This window comes from Cavia porcellus, unplaced genomic scaffold (genome assembly GCF_034190915.1).
Source record: "Cavia porcellus strain 051 isolate PalLab524CR breed Dunkin Hartley unplaced genomic scaffold, mCavPor4.1 scaffold_14, whole genome shotgun sequence".
NCBI lineage: Eukaryota > Metazoa > Chordata > Mammalia > Rodentia > Caviidae > Cavia > Cavia porcellus.
Genome location: NW_026947497.1, coordinates 36,113,969 through 36,128,585, shown reverse-complemented (window position 1 = coordinate 36,128,585; position 14,617 = coordinate 36,113,969).

Sequence of the window (14,617 nt, the reverse complement as noted above, 5' to 3'; positions counted from 1 at the left end):
AGTTCTGGTGGGAGGGATGCAGACAGTAAGCTGAGTGTTTTCTATAAATACTTGTTTTCCACATGAAGACTGCCTGCTTATATCTGCCATGAAAGCAACTTGATGCTCAATATTCAAAGCCTTTTTATATGGCTGCTAAATACTAAAGATACGTCGTCCTTTTCTGTTAGAAAGAAATGCAGCTGAAGGGCCAAATACAGTTGGCACCAAAGTGGATTATGATTATAATCAGTATGAAATAAAGGAGACTATTAGGATCTTTGGTGCTCTACCTACTTGATCCTACTCTCTTCACAGAAAGGCTCACATGATTCTCTCCTGAGGTAGTTTAGGTACAATTTTTGTCTTCTTCAGGCTATTTGGTTGTCCCTTATTGCTTTACTCTGAGGCAATAGAGTCCAAAAGCTGTATTTCTGAGTACAATGAGTGGCTGTCTGAAGGACTTTGAACCAAGTGTTGCCAGTTAGATTGGGGCAGTATCTGGCAGCATCAGATTTGATGTAAAGAAACTTTCTATTGTCTTCCTATATTACTAAACATTGCTTTAAAGATATTGTCATAAGCTAAACTGGTACATGTGTTTATTTTCATGCTTGTGGTGATGGGCATAAGAGAAGACAGCACAGTATCGCTTGCAACGTAAGTAATCAGATGTAATTTTCATGATTTCATGATTCTTTTTCAGAAGCCAAACCTGCTTTTAGCTTTCAGAGTTCACACCCACTGATGGCTTTATGCACTTAGGGGCTCTTATCATCAAAGGAAATCATGTACACAATTATAGCTATGATGGCTAAGTTGGCTTATGTCAATGTCATATTTAATATTTAAACACATCTTAAATACACTCTACTGTTATTTTGATCTGTTTACATAGTGTCCATCTGCAAAACCAATATGAGCAAACCTGGAACTTGTGGGGCAAGAAAAATATATTAAGAATCTTTGAGTTAGACAGACCTAGTGGAAAGGTTATGTCTACCCAGACACCTGTCTTCCACCCTCCCACCATCTGTGCAGACCCTTCACCTGTCAGCCTCACTATGCATCCTTGCAATTACCCTGTCAAGAAGAGAGTGCAGCTCAAGTGAATTTAATTGGTGTTTAACATGGACCACTGAGGTTCATGTTGATTTCCTTGAAGCAACCATTTGTGTTCTTGCTAAATTTCATCTCTGTGACTGTGTATAATTTGGATGCTGAGTTCATCTAAAGCAAGAGCAAGTTTATATGTTTTATAAAACAACCAGATCAAATAAGCAGATGATAGACTTTCCAAAGCTATAAGTGAAAACAGCAGAATGATGCATAATTCACAGGTTACAGTCAAGTTAAAAGTAGAGGCTAATATTTTAATGCATTATTAAGAATTCTTTTACTCAGATTCTCAATTTGAATCTCTTATTGTCTATGTGGAGTTCTAAAGGAAAAGGAAGAAGTTTAATACAAGTGAGACCTATTGTATGTTGTTGAACATAATGCTAGAGAGTTTACATTTATTTTTTCATTAATAAAGCAATGTATCCAGCTGAATTTTTGCTTTGTTTTGCAATGCTGAGGGATCAAACTCAGGGCCTCACACATGCTCTGCAAGCACTCTGCCACTGAGATACACCTTCCTCCCAAAGGGAAATAGTTTTAAAACACTGAATATGGGGCCAAGAGAGTTTAAGTAACTTTGGATACAAGGCTAAGTGTTTATGATTCGACTACGTGTTTTTCATCTAAGTGGTCCTGATATTAACCTGGTGATAGAACATCAGTCTGGAGGATTCAGCTCTCTAGGTGTTCTGCCTTACAATGTGTGATGTATTATGCTCTATCACCTCTCAGAGAAAATAGAAAGCATAAGAAATTGTCCCTCCAATTACCTACCGATTACATCATTCATCCCCAAGGTGTTAGACAACCACACTTATTTTATTTACACCCATCGCTTTATTCATCCAAAGTATATGCTTGTCTTGCCATCACGTATGTGCCTGGCACTGAGATACACAGAAGGATGGAATAATAAGCAGGATGGAAATGCTTTCTGTTCTTGGGGGGCCAAGCATCTGTAAAAAACAGCACAATGTGAACTGACCTCTGTGGATTCCAAAATGGTAAGTGGCTCAGTAGTACTTGCTTTAGAATGCGAGAAGCAAATCCAAATAGATATGGCAGCAGGACCAGTAATGTTCTATACTTAGGCTTAAAAATATTTATTTTAATATTTATCAATTATTTTTCAACCATGATATTTCATAAATGTGAAGCAAGTTGTTAAAGGAGAAGTGTTTCTCTTTAATTTTAATTTTTGGAATTTGTCAACACATTGAAACCACGAGCTCTTGTCATATTTTGTAAATATATGAATAAAAATCACAGTTGGTCTTCAGTGACAATGCACAGTACCTCACTGCTGAACTGAGAATCCATGCTTAAAATAAGGACACAGAATCTTATGCCTAAGACTTTCCAAAAGCTGGTCACTTTCCTTCTCTGGCTCCTGAGCTAAGAGCAGAAAGTGGCATTCACTCACTCCTCATCCTCACACTTAATAAGGTCAATTAACAAATTCGTGAAAGAGACATTGAATCTGTCACATCAATTTCCTTGCTGCTTAGATGAAATGTACTTTGTATTGTTCTCAAATTAGATGCCCATTATGCATAATTAGCCCCTTACATAGAACAGCTGCTGGCTTTCATAGTGTTTTCACCAAGCGCTGATGGCACCCATTGTTGGTGTTTGCAATGAGAAAACTTAATCATATCTGTCAAAATCAAATCTGTGACTTACATATCCGTCTCTTGATGCAGTGTTCAAATAATGGAAAGAATTACTAAGAGCAAAGCATGATATGCTCACCTTTACCTGTGAAAGCTAAGTCTAATGGGATTATTTTTAAAAATTGGACTATTATACTGGAAAAGTATTTTAAGTTTTAAAAGTTAAACAGTTATTTAGTTTCATATTAAAAATTATTTTGTCACAAGGGCAGTGTTTCTAGTAAATATGCATACAAGTCTGAAGAGGCCACTGAATCCTGAGGATAGGATTTATGGGTAAACCAGCAATCTAGAAATCTTGGGTTCCCCTCAACTCTGATTCTCTATATTTGCCAATTTAAAGTGAGAAAATAACTGCCATGAAGCACGTATTTAAACCACTTTAAAATGCAAACTGTTCCATATATACTCAAAACATAATTCTCAGAGTGAAGTTCTGAATTTAAACACCACAGTGGTTTGTATTTGCCACAAAGTGAAAAATCCTGTTATTGATGGTTTATGTATTTTGAGAAGTGGGGGAGTTTCCATGTAATCTTATGAGCACTATTCTTCTTTTTGTTTCTGAAGTGTATGTACTTCTCATTTATTCTATTGGAGACACAATGACATTGAAAAATCATTACATGAGCAAGGAAACTCAAGTAAGGGATAACTTAGAGTCGTGGTAAGGTAAATAAAACAGTTATTGCATAGCTCTTTGTTTATAATACCTTTTTACTGCCAATCGCACCTAAACTGCAACGTAGAAACCTAACATACCGCGTTTTAGACTATAAAGCCTAAACTAAATGCCATGCCACATGCAGTTTTCCTTTTTCTAAATAAAAAGGTAAGTTTTGGCTACGGGAATATAATTTGAATTTTAATTGCCAGTGTACAAATATCATTTGTGACCTTGCAGGTATGCATTTGGAGTGATGTAATTTAGAGAACCATTTTGGAACTTAGAGATTATTCATCTATTCATACGTGTGTATATGTGACTGTGTATGAATATGTATACTCCAGCCCATTAAACAGTTCAGTAGATGTTTGCTGCTGATATATATGTTGTTTTCCTTAATTAGTACACTTTTTGAATTTTTAACTTAATCTTGATTTTATAGAAGTTAATATACGCATCATAGGAAATAAATACCCAAAGAAGCGAAAAACAAAGTCACTCCCAGTCATAAGCAGCTTAGTTGGATGTGTTCTTCTAGATGCTCTGTCAACATATACAGCATGCTACTCTGTGTGCTTAAGATTGTCTGCACATTACAAATATTCGTGAATTCAAAATCCACACCTTATGAATGGTCACCAATTCAAAAATCTCAGTTACAAGAGTTTTGATAATCAAGAATGTGCTACTCCAACTCAGTCTGTTAGAAAACAATGTATTCTTGCCTTTCTTGGGATCATAAATTTCACCAGAGACAAAAATAACAACAAGCCACTAGATAGGGGTATGGGCAGAGTCACGATTAAAATATTGTATTCTCATCATGCTTAACTTAAAGCATAAAGAGTAGAGGACTCTCAGCTTGTTTCTACGAGTTATCAGATCTCTGCTATTAAGATATTAGCAAGAAAGTATGTTTCTGCTGAATTAATGTATCCCTACAGTACAGCCAGAAGATGCCCACATGCATGGCCCTCACAAAATATAAATCTGAATGCCCCACATGCATCCGTCCTTCTATGCTTCCATTCACCCATTTGCTGCCAGCCTAACGACGAGTTCTGATACATAATGCTCAGAGGTGGTGTAACAGTTTCAAGTCCAAATGCCCTTTTTCTAACCATCATAACAAAAAGATATTCACAAGCTGGCTAACTCCTTAGCTCTACCTTTTATCATACATTGTCTCCTCAGCATGTCTATGAAGCTCAGATGTTATTCAGTCAACTTTTTGCACAGCCAGCCCATGAACTGTACCAAAAACGTACAGGTAGATCATAATCACACACCTGATTGTAATGTGAAACCATCTTCCAGATATGGAGATGGCAGCAAAGAACCCTCACCATCGCTTTCCCCCTCTTCACCAATTCAAGGATTATGCTCAAGAAGACATCTAGCTCTTTTTTTTTTTGTTTTGTTTTGTTTTTTGTCTTTTTCCTTTTCATGAGTACCAGGGATCGAACTCACGACTACCTGCTTGCAGGGCAGGCGCTTATGCTGCTGAGCTAAATCCCCAGCCCCGAAGACATCTATCTCTAAGAAGTGACTTTGACAAAGGTCATTACCAGAATTCCGCCCTTCCTAAAACTAACAAAAAGACACCTGTCTAGAGAGGTGGGTTTTTTTTTCTACTTCTAACATAATTTGAGCATTAGGACTTATCCTTTAATATCCAATTATATTATCTATGTGTGGAACAAAGCCTAAACAATCTCAGCTCACTTAACCGGCAAAGAACATTTCTCTCTTTGAATATTAACTCCCTTCGGGAACAGTATGCATACTCTCTAAAATATCAAGTTTCACAGTTCCATTCCCAAAAGGCAACCATTCCTCTGAAGTAATAAAAAGTACTTACCGGGCATTACTTTAGACCATGACTTTTACATGTGTGCACTTTAAATACCTAGAAAAACTAGATCTTTCTGACAGTACAAAAACATTCCACTATATGTATAACAGTATTGGATAATGTCTTTAATACAGGCAATGTACAGTGCTTTCTAAGTAGGATGTTCTGGTCTCGAATCCTTTTCCTTTCCTCCGCTCTATGAATCCAAGAGATAGATATACCCATAATGCTTAGGAAGGACAGTTAATTTCCCTTCCTAAGAATAGTCCTTCCTTTGAATTTTAACACAGAGTGTACTTAACCTGTTAGTTTATTAATTCTACTTTTGTTGTATGCTGCCAATCTTTTTGATATCTAGAAAAACCTGGTTTTTTTAAAGAAATTAAGACAAAAGAGGACAGAACAAAGCAGATCAGAACAGAACAATATAAGCAACACAGCACTTCACCACAAGACAACCAGATATTAACAGTAACTACCATAATGTCTCTTTCTTTGAAATAGTTGAACTTTGAAATAGCATAACTTCACATACAATAGTACCAAATACAACAAAGTAGTATAAAACCATTCAAGAGAATGAAAGCATTACAGGGCATTCAAGACCTGGTGTTTTAAATGAAGTATTTATGGTAATTTACATACAAAGACAAAGTAAGCAAAATGCAAATAGATTTAAAGACCTTTGCCTTTTGTTTTCCTCATTTATCTCTGAACCGTATTAGTATGTGTACGGCTCATGGAAATGATTTGATCATTCCATTTCTTAAAGTCAGTGTTTTACTATTAACTCTAACAAAAGAATATTTACAAAATGGGTCATTGATTACTTCAACTTTTAACATATTTTGTGTACTTCTAAACAACTAGATGTTTCAAATATAGACAGTGAATCTATTTTTGGAGGTTTATATGTTCAGGGTTAATATTCATGTGGTATACCAAGCAGACTACTTGAAACAATTATTATGATTGGCACCCTTATCAATACATACAGTAGAATTGCATTTGGATTGGTTACTTCCTATATCGTTTTGGTTATTAAATACTTATCATTCTGAGTGCTTGTATGTGAATATATTCTCTAGAATGTCTTATAAACCACTGATAATAACCATGACTTAATAATTAAATAACAATAAAAATAAAATGGATATATTATTTATTGTTGGCACCTTACTTAGAACACATTACTGAATTTGGTACACCAGAGGAAAAAAATCAGAAATATTCTATGTTCAGGTTAAATAAGGGATTATGTGGTGAATCAGGTTAATATAAAAAGTTTGTGTAACTCTAATAATGGGTGGAGACACATAGATTTCTATTTGAAAAGAATATTTCCACTCTTCACTTAGTCTTCACTTCCAGTCTTCACTTAACTTACTTAAAGAAATCTTCATTTGATGGGAATGTGTGTTAGCATCTTCACACTGAATAAAAGAGATTCCTCTGCATACACATAGATGAGAAAAAAACACAACTGGTTGTTTAATACAATTAACTAAAAATACTTCAAAGAACAGTTTCCACAAATACTTTGAAAGTAAGAGTTATTTTAAAAGGTTAGGCATTTTAAATTTTGATCTTTTGTGACCTTAGTAGATAAGTTTTCTATATCACATGTATGTGCATTGCATTTTATTCTATTTCAGTGGTCTTGATACAGCTTGAGGTCAGATAAAAAGAATAACTTGATCAGCATTAACTTAGGGAGAAAAATCATAAAAACTATTTATAAGAGCATTTCACTGAATTGATCAAGTTCTCAGAGCAGTAACTACTTGATTTTATATGCTTGGTTTTTAAAATAATTCCTCAAGATTCTTATTTTCTTTTATAAAGAAACATTTTGTAAAATTCGAATAATGAACCAATGATAAAAATCATTTTTCCTATTCTCTATTTGTGGAAGAAGTAATAAGATTCATCATGAAAGAAATCAAAATCCTTTTTAAGTATCTAAGTTTTTGTATAACTATAATTCCTATTATCTTCTGAACATTATCCTTACATACTGTTTTGTTGTAACTTATTCCATTTGTAGCAATGGAGGAGATCTTACTGTAAAATCAATATTTTCATTTTTTTCCTGTCAGATTTCTAATTCAAATCAAAGTGACACAGGAAATTTTAGCTTCCAACAAGTTGAAAACTGCACTTCACTATTTGAGAAAACACAGGCTTGTGAAAAATAATTTAAGTAAATCTTTTCATAACAAACACACATTAACACAATGTATTTAAAATATGTCAAACATTATTTTCTCATACTTCCAAATTATATAATTGGGATGGGAGGGGCAAAGAAAGGAAGGGAAAAAATAAAGGAAGGGAAGTGGGGAGAGAGGTTGAGATTATTTAGTTCGATCATGAAAATAAATGAAAGAGATCATTTTGACTACTTTAGCAAAGACTAATTCAGAGTGACATTAATACCAACAGAACCTGCTAGACAGCTTTCTGTTATTTCTTAGAAACATTTGACACTTAATGAGTTGGTATTTGCTGACAGTTTTCCTGAAGGATATAAACATTATTACAGACTAAGCGCATAACTTTTACTAGTTATGCCAATTTGTCTGTTTTTGTTTTGGGGGGGAGATGGAGAGATGGAGACGGAACCCAGGGACTCTTGTATGCTCCACCACTGAGCTACATCCCCAGACTTTTTTTTTCTATGTTTAAATAGGATCAGTGTTTTTTAGTTTTTAGAATTTATTTTGATTCCTAGTCTAATGAGAAAATTAAAAAGAAAGTCAATTCTGAGATTGCAGCAAGGGGCTACTGGGAAAATATTCATGGCAATTTTGTGTTGGTAGCAAGACGTCTATTGTTGCAAAAGCCAAGAGCTGACTGACAATGGAAAGAGAAAAAGTGAAAGACAGACAGAGAGAGAGAGAGAGACAGAGAGAGAGGGAGAGAGAGAGAATAAGAAAATATATCCTGCTTCAGAAAGTTCCCATTGAAGACACGTGGGACAAAAAGGTAAACTGCCCAAAATTATGTAAATGAAGTGTACCTTCATTGTGTTTTTAATTGTGTTTTTAATTCTCTGTTTTTTACAACCACCAACACAGAGGGGAAATCACCTAAATATACAAACAAATGCACATGTTCAGAGATGAAAGATTTAGAACATTTTCCTTCCTTAATCAAATTTAGCAGAGAGATTTTCATTAATAAGCTATGTATTAACCAATTAAGTAGGTACAATCACCAGAGAAAACGAGAGGAAGCAGACTGTTAGATCATCTTTGAGTTCTTGGTAAGATTCATATTGGAGTTCTTTTTAAAAATCAGGTAGACACTGGCTGATTTTTGACTAACAGCTGAAAATCAATATTTATTTTTAATGATATTACTGAGCACATATAGTACGTCAGGTGTGATTGTATCTAAATGAGAAATACTATATTTTCAACCAGGTTCTGTTGTTTTGTTTGGATTTGTTGTTGTTTTTTCCAAAATGATGTCTTTGAAGGGTAAATGAAAGACAGATTTGCAGGGCATGACAGTAGAGGATATTTCAGCTCAGTGGAAGAGAAGAGGATTTCAGCATTAAAGTATGCTATACACAGATGATCCTCCGGCTTTCACAGCTGGACAAGGCTTTTATAGTTTTTCATTTTGGACCTAAAAGTAAAAGCAGTAATAGGGGTAGGGCATAGTTCACTTATAAAGTGCTTATCTAGCATGCATAAGGACCAGCACTACAAAACAGACAAACAAATAACAAGCAGTAATAGATTTGTACCAAAACAAGCAATTGAACTAGGCAGGTCTCAAAGGTTCAATTCATTTCTTCTTAATAATGAGATGTCTGTAGAGAGTTGGGCTGGAGTGCTACACTGAGTTCTGCCAGTTCGCTTAAAGTTTGGGATCCTTCTGGGCCTCAGGGGTCTCATCAAGGGACCAAACACCTTTCCAGCTCCCTATTATCATTCTGAATCCTGGCCAGCCATTCCAAATACAGTCCTGATTTCGGATGAGCGTATTTGGTTTAGGTCTGAAAACAGCTCCTCAAAAATCTTTTTTCCACTCCTAGAGAAAGTGACTCACAACTATTATTACTATGGATAAATTTGTAGTGTCATCTTCAAATGGAAAATAGAAAACTCTCATTTTTCCGATAGATATGAAATAAACAGTATTCAAAATGAGATCTTTGTTAAGCTGCGCTTTACAATAGCTTTTAAGTTTTTTTTTTCTTGTTGTTGTTTTAAAGCATCTTTTAGGTTATATTCAGCTCTTAATATGAGGAGATACAGTTAAAAATATTGTCTTCTGAATTTTTTCCCAAAATGAATGTTAAATCTCAAGACCAAAGCAAAAAAGAAAATGTTTTCCTTCCCTCAGTTTATGATGGGGCATGTTTCTGACACTAAGCCTACCATTATGGCTTAACTCAGAGACCTTTTTCAAAGATCTGTGCTTCTTGCTCCAGTTCAGAAACATATATAGAATCAGACTCACTGTGTGTGAAGCCAAGCTTTTTACTTCCAAAAGTGTTTTTTTGCAGGAATAAGATGGTGGTGGTAGTGGTGGCGGTGGTGGCGGTGTGTGTGTGACACTCTTAAGATGAATCAAAATGACTCATAAGCATGCAGTTTTTCTTTTATCCCTCTTCTGTTATAAGGTTTACGATTGCAGGTTCTAGGGTCTGAGCAAGAAAATGGAGATACATTTTCCTTGAATTTAAAAGTATTTATATGCTCTTATGTTTAAGAAATCTCTTGGGTTTATATTTCTGAGGCTTTCACCTGGTCTAGCAGCTTGTTCCCCTCTAAGGTACCATCCCTGGAGTCTGCATTTGCTGATCATATCTTCAAGTGCTAAAATGTCAGTAAGAATTTAGATTTTACCTTCATGGAGAAGAATAAATATAGAACCAGAAGAACTGGTCTGGAGCCAAGACCTTTTGGGATAATGAAAACCATCTACTGCATGTTATTAGCATCTGAGTTTCAAAGCAGAATGCTTTTTAAGAGCATGCTTTTAAGTTCCACCCTGGCATAGGTGAAGCACTTAGTTAGGGCTTGGCTTCTTTCTTGAATATACTTGGTCTCATATTCAGGAATCCATAAGGGAGTGTCTTAGACGTAGGTATATCTTAAGATCCCTCTTTGAAAAGTACTTTTTCCTACTTGCCAAGATCATTATATCTTGAGATTTTTGAATAGCCCTTATTTATCCCTAAACCTAATGTAAACCTACCAAGCTTCTCTTTTCATAGAAAATTAACAACATGTTCTCTTAACATCATTATTGGTATGTTTATTCTTTCGTCTCATGTATTTTAAATGCGACTTTCTGTCCCATACAAGGAGCAGACTGTTTTGTCGTTGAGGAACTACTGTGCCCTTAGGGTCACCCTTTGTCTTACTTCTGCCTTCCTTTCCTCGCATCCCTCCCTTCTGGTATCATTCCTGAGCCAGAGCCACTCCTTTGCTTTCCAACCATCCTTTGCTAACTGCTCCACTCTGTTAGTACTAGCTGGCAGGGCCTCCTCCAGTTTGGGTTTTCCCACCGCTGTTCTTCCTGGCCCATCTGTCTAAGCCACTCTAGCAGCTTGCTTTGCTCTCCTCCCCAGGCTGCCCCACTCCTTCCACCCACCCCAGGAAGGCATTTCCCCCTCTCACATTAACCAACAACCCAGAACTTTTCAACTAACTTTCAAAAGCTCCTGGGCCTCCTCTCCCTCTCTCCTCCATGAGTGTTGCTTGGAGCCAGCTCACATCTTTTGGAGTCGGGCTGGGCAGCAAAAGCCTTTGGTTTTGCCTGCTGGAAGATTACTGCTTCCTTGGGGTGGAGAGATTGTGCTCTTCAGAGAGCCCATAGTACGCCTGTCACTCTCCGCCAGGTTCAGAGGTATTTTTTTTTATTGTCCCTGTCAGTTAGCAGCCCAAGGTTACTGCCAGCTCTCTGTCAGGGCTTTGATTTTTGTCAGCTATGGCCAGGTCCTTTTAGTTATGTGCTATCTTTGCAGCTTTGTTCAGGCTGAGCTCTACTTGTCTACTAATTAGCTCTTTGGAGATTTCCCTTTTAAAACTCACTATCACAGAGGACAGGAACCGTTCAAAAGTTTTGTGCTTCATAGAAATTCCATATTCATCCATATCCTGTACAGCCATATTTTTAAAATTAAAAGTGGCAGGCCAGGCCAATTTAAGGTATAGAAGTAGCATAAAGGAAGACCTTCAGGTTCTTGATCAGGTATGTAGATGAGTGACAGGAAAGGAAAGGGTTTACATCAAAAAAACACAGAGGGCTACAAATTAAAAAGAAACTATCGCTCTGTATAACATATTCACATTTTCTTTATCTTCTGGTGTGCAAATATTGTGCTTGCTGAATATAAAAGTAGCACAACTTTAGGGTACAGAAAAAAACACACTGTAATAACATCAAGAGTGGTCTTACATCAAGGAGGGCCCTGAGGATGTCTTTGTTGTCAACTTCAGAAGAAAAGAGAGGAACAGAAGAGGAAACTGGCAGAAGGAATAGATGCCAAAGAGAACTCAAAGGATTAGGTCCGGGTGAGGTGATCGGTATTCGAAAACAGTCTGCCTTCTGGCTCTGATCTAAGGGAATAGGCTGGCAGCCAAGCCAGAGGGCATAGCAGCACAAACACACCTTCAGCACACTGCTAGAGGGTTGCCTCAGTGCCTTAGAAATTGTGCTAACAATTAGAAATAGAGCAATAGGCAAAATACTCTATTTATGGATAAATCTCTGCTTTTTACATAATTTCCAACCTGGTTATCCCCTCCACACAAGGATACCATTTTCCCTTTCTTTCTTTCCTTCTTTCTTTCTTTCTTTCTTCCTTCCTTCCTTCCTTCCTTCCTTTTCTTTCTTTCTTTCTTTCTTTCTTCCTTCCTTCCTTCCTTCCTTTTTCTTCCTTCCTTTCTTCCTCTCCTTTTGCAAACCCTTCTTTTTGCATGCTTCTAAGTACATTTTTCTTCTGCTAACTTAGTCCTGTTGTAAGTTGCACTTACATCACATTTACACACTGTTAATGCCTGCAAGATGAAAGTAAAAAACTTTGAATATATTAATGTTATAACACAGATGCCTTACTTTTTACTCTTTTTTTTAAAGCAAGTTGATGTGGCTAATAATGATGCAGATTGTGCTGGATGGATGTGTAGATGAAACAGGGGAATACAGATTAAATAAAAATTTCTTCAAAGCTTACGTTTGCTTCATAATTTAACTTCTGGGCTTGTCTCAGTGGTAGTAGGTGCGACCAAGCATCACAATATTGTTCTAAAACATCTTGGCATCACAGAGAAACAATCACCCAAATAGCATTGCTCTTCTTCTTCTAAGCCTGGGGAAAACAAAGGCTCCCAGTGGCTCTGTACAGAGAGGTCTGTGCCAGCTGCTAATAATGAGGGAACATGAGAAATTGGGGACAAGTTTCTGGGTTTAAGAAGCTGCTTGCTTGGGTGTTGTACTTTGCTCTTTATAGCAACATTCAAAGCATTCTCAGTCTCTCCTCCCAGAAGTCGAATATGGTGTCAAAGCTGTTCAGAGATTCATTCTGGAGACATCCACACAATGACTTTATCATCAACCTGTTTTAAACAATGAATAAAAGTGGGGCTGATGACATAGACCTTGGAGCCGACTCAGTCTGCTCTCTCCTTTCATGTACTCATTGATTCCAGAACATTTATTAGCATCTGTATCATGCTGGGGATTACTCTAAATTCTTAATAGAAGATGATATAATACAACTCCTTCCTTCCAAAAGTCATGGTATGTGGATGCATGGATGTGGTGTTTTTAAAATTTTATCTTAATTTTTATTTATCTATTTTTTTTGGTATCAGGAATCAAACTGGGGGCCTCACACTTGCCAGGCAGGTGCTTTGCCAGTGAACTATATCCCAGCCTCTGGCGAATTGTGGAAGGACATGAAGGTCCAGAGAAGCAGAAGCATTGGGGAACAGTGACAGTGTCCTCGGGTCCAGAGCTTAGGCTGACTGTGTACAGAGGAGCCACAACAGTGGCTGGGAGCAGACTCTTCAAAGCAAAGCATTTAGGGTTCTCCTCACTGGTGCCAGGAAGTCCCCTGGCTTCTTCCAGCAAAGGGCAAGTGTGGTGATTAACTGTTTCTTTCTTTACATGAAAGGAATGTGGGCCTTTCCAGAAGAGATTGACTCTGCAAGATGAGCTAGATCTGCAGGGCAGAGGCCTGGAATCACTAGAAGCAAAGAGGCTACATCAAGGCATGGTAGTACACTCCTGTAAACTTGGCACTCTGGGAGGAAAAGACGGCAAGTTCAAAACTAACTTGAAAATAAAAAAGGGCTAGGACATATCTCAGTGCGAAGGCTTGGGATTAAATTCCCACTACCACAAAGAGAGAGAGAGAAAAAAAAACTTATATAAGGGACACTACTGAGGGATTTTTAGCAGAATATAGTTTCAACTAAAACTTTTGCTAGGGGTCACTTTATTCATTTACCATTTCAGACTTTAACCTAAGTAGAAAGAGAGATTTCTTTCTGAGTAGAAAGAATTCATTCTCATATGATTAAAAAAAGAAAAGAAAGAAAGAAAGATCTTTTTTTCTCTTACTCTGAGCTTTGTGAAGATGGACAGCAACTTGAACCTGCCCTGTTCCATCTCTCAGCCCCAAACGGAGAAGTGACAATGACACACACAGCATAATGTTTGATCAATGAATGCATCAACATGTGTGGCAAAACTGGAATGTAAAATTTCATGTGTTTAAAATATCTCTTAGTATGTAAAGACCACTTTTGATGTATGATACTACAGTAATGCTGAAATCTTGGCCTCCCAAGTGATGCACAGAGCAGGAATTTGCAGTTGCTGATCAGATTCGCTTTGAGAGTGACAGCCCAGACCACGTTCCTTTGGAAGCTTCAAGCTCTTGATGCTAAAAAACAGCCATTGCCTGCTGCCAATGATAGTGAAGAAATTAAAGGCCAACACAGCTGGCAGGTTATGCCCACACCTACCACCTTGCTGGAGAGCAAGTGGTGATGGAAACCTAGGAGGTGCATATAAGTTTGAAATGGGCTTTTCTTAACAGATAACCCTAGCCAGAAGAATGGAACTCTAGATTTAAGATAAAAAAGAATGAATTGAAAAGAGAATTGCTGTGTGCTGTGGCTCCCACTTATACCCTCAGCAGCTGCAGAGATTGAGGCAGGATGATTGGCCCAGGAGTTTGACACCAGTCTGAGAAACACAGCAAACCTCATCTCAGAAAAAGAAAACAAAAGGAAGGAAGGAAATGGGAAGAAAAGATAAAGGAAGAAAGGAGGATTAATAAATTAG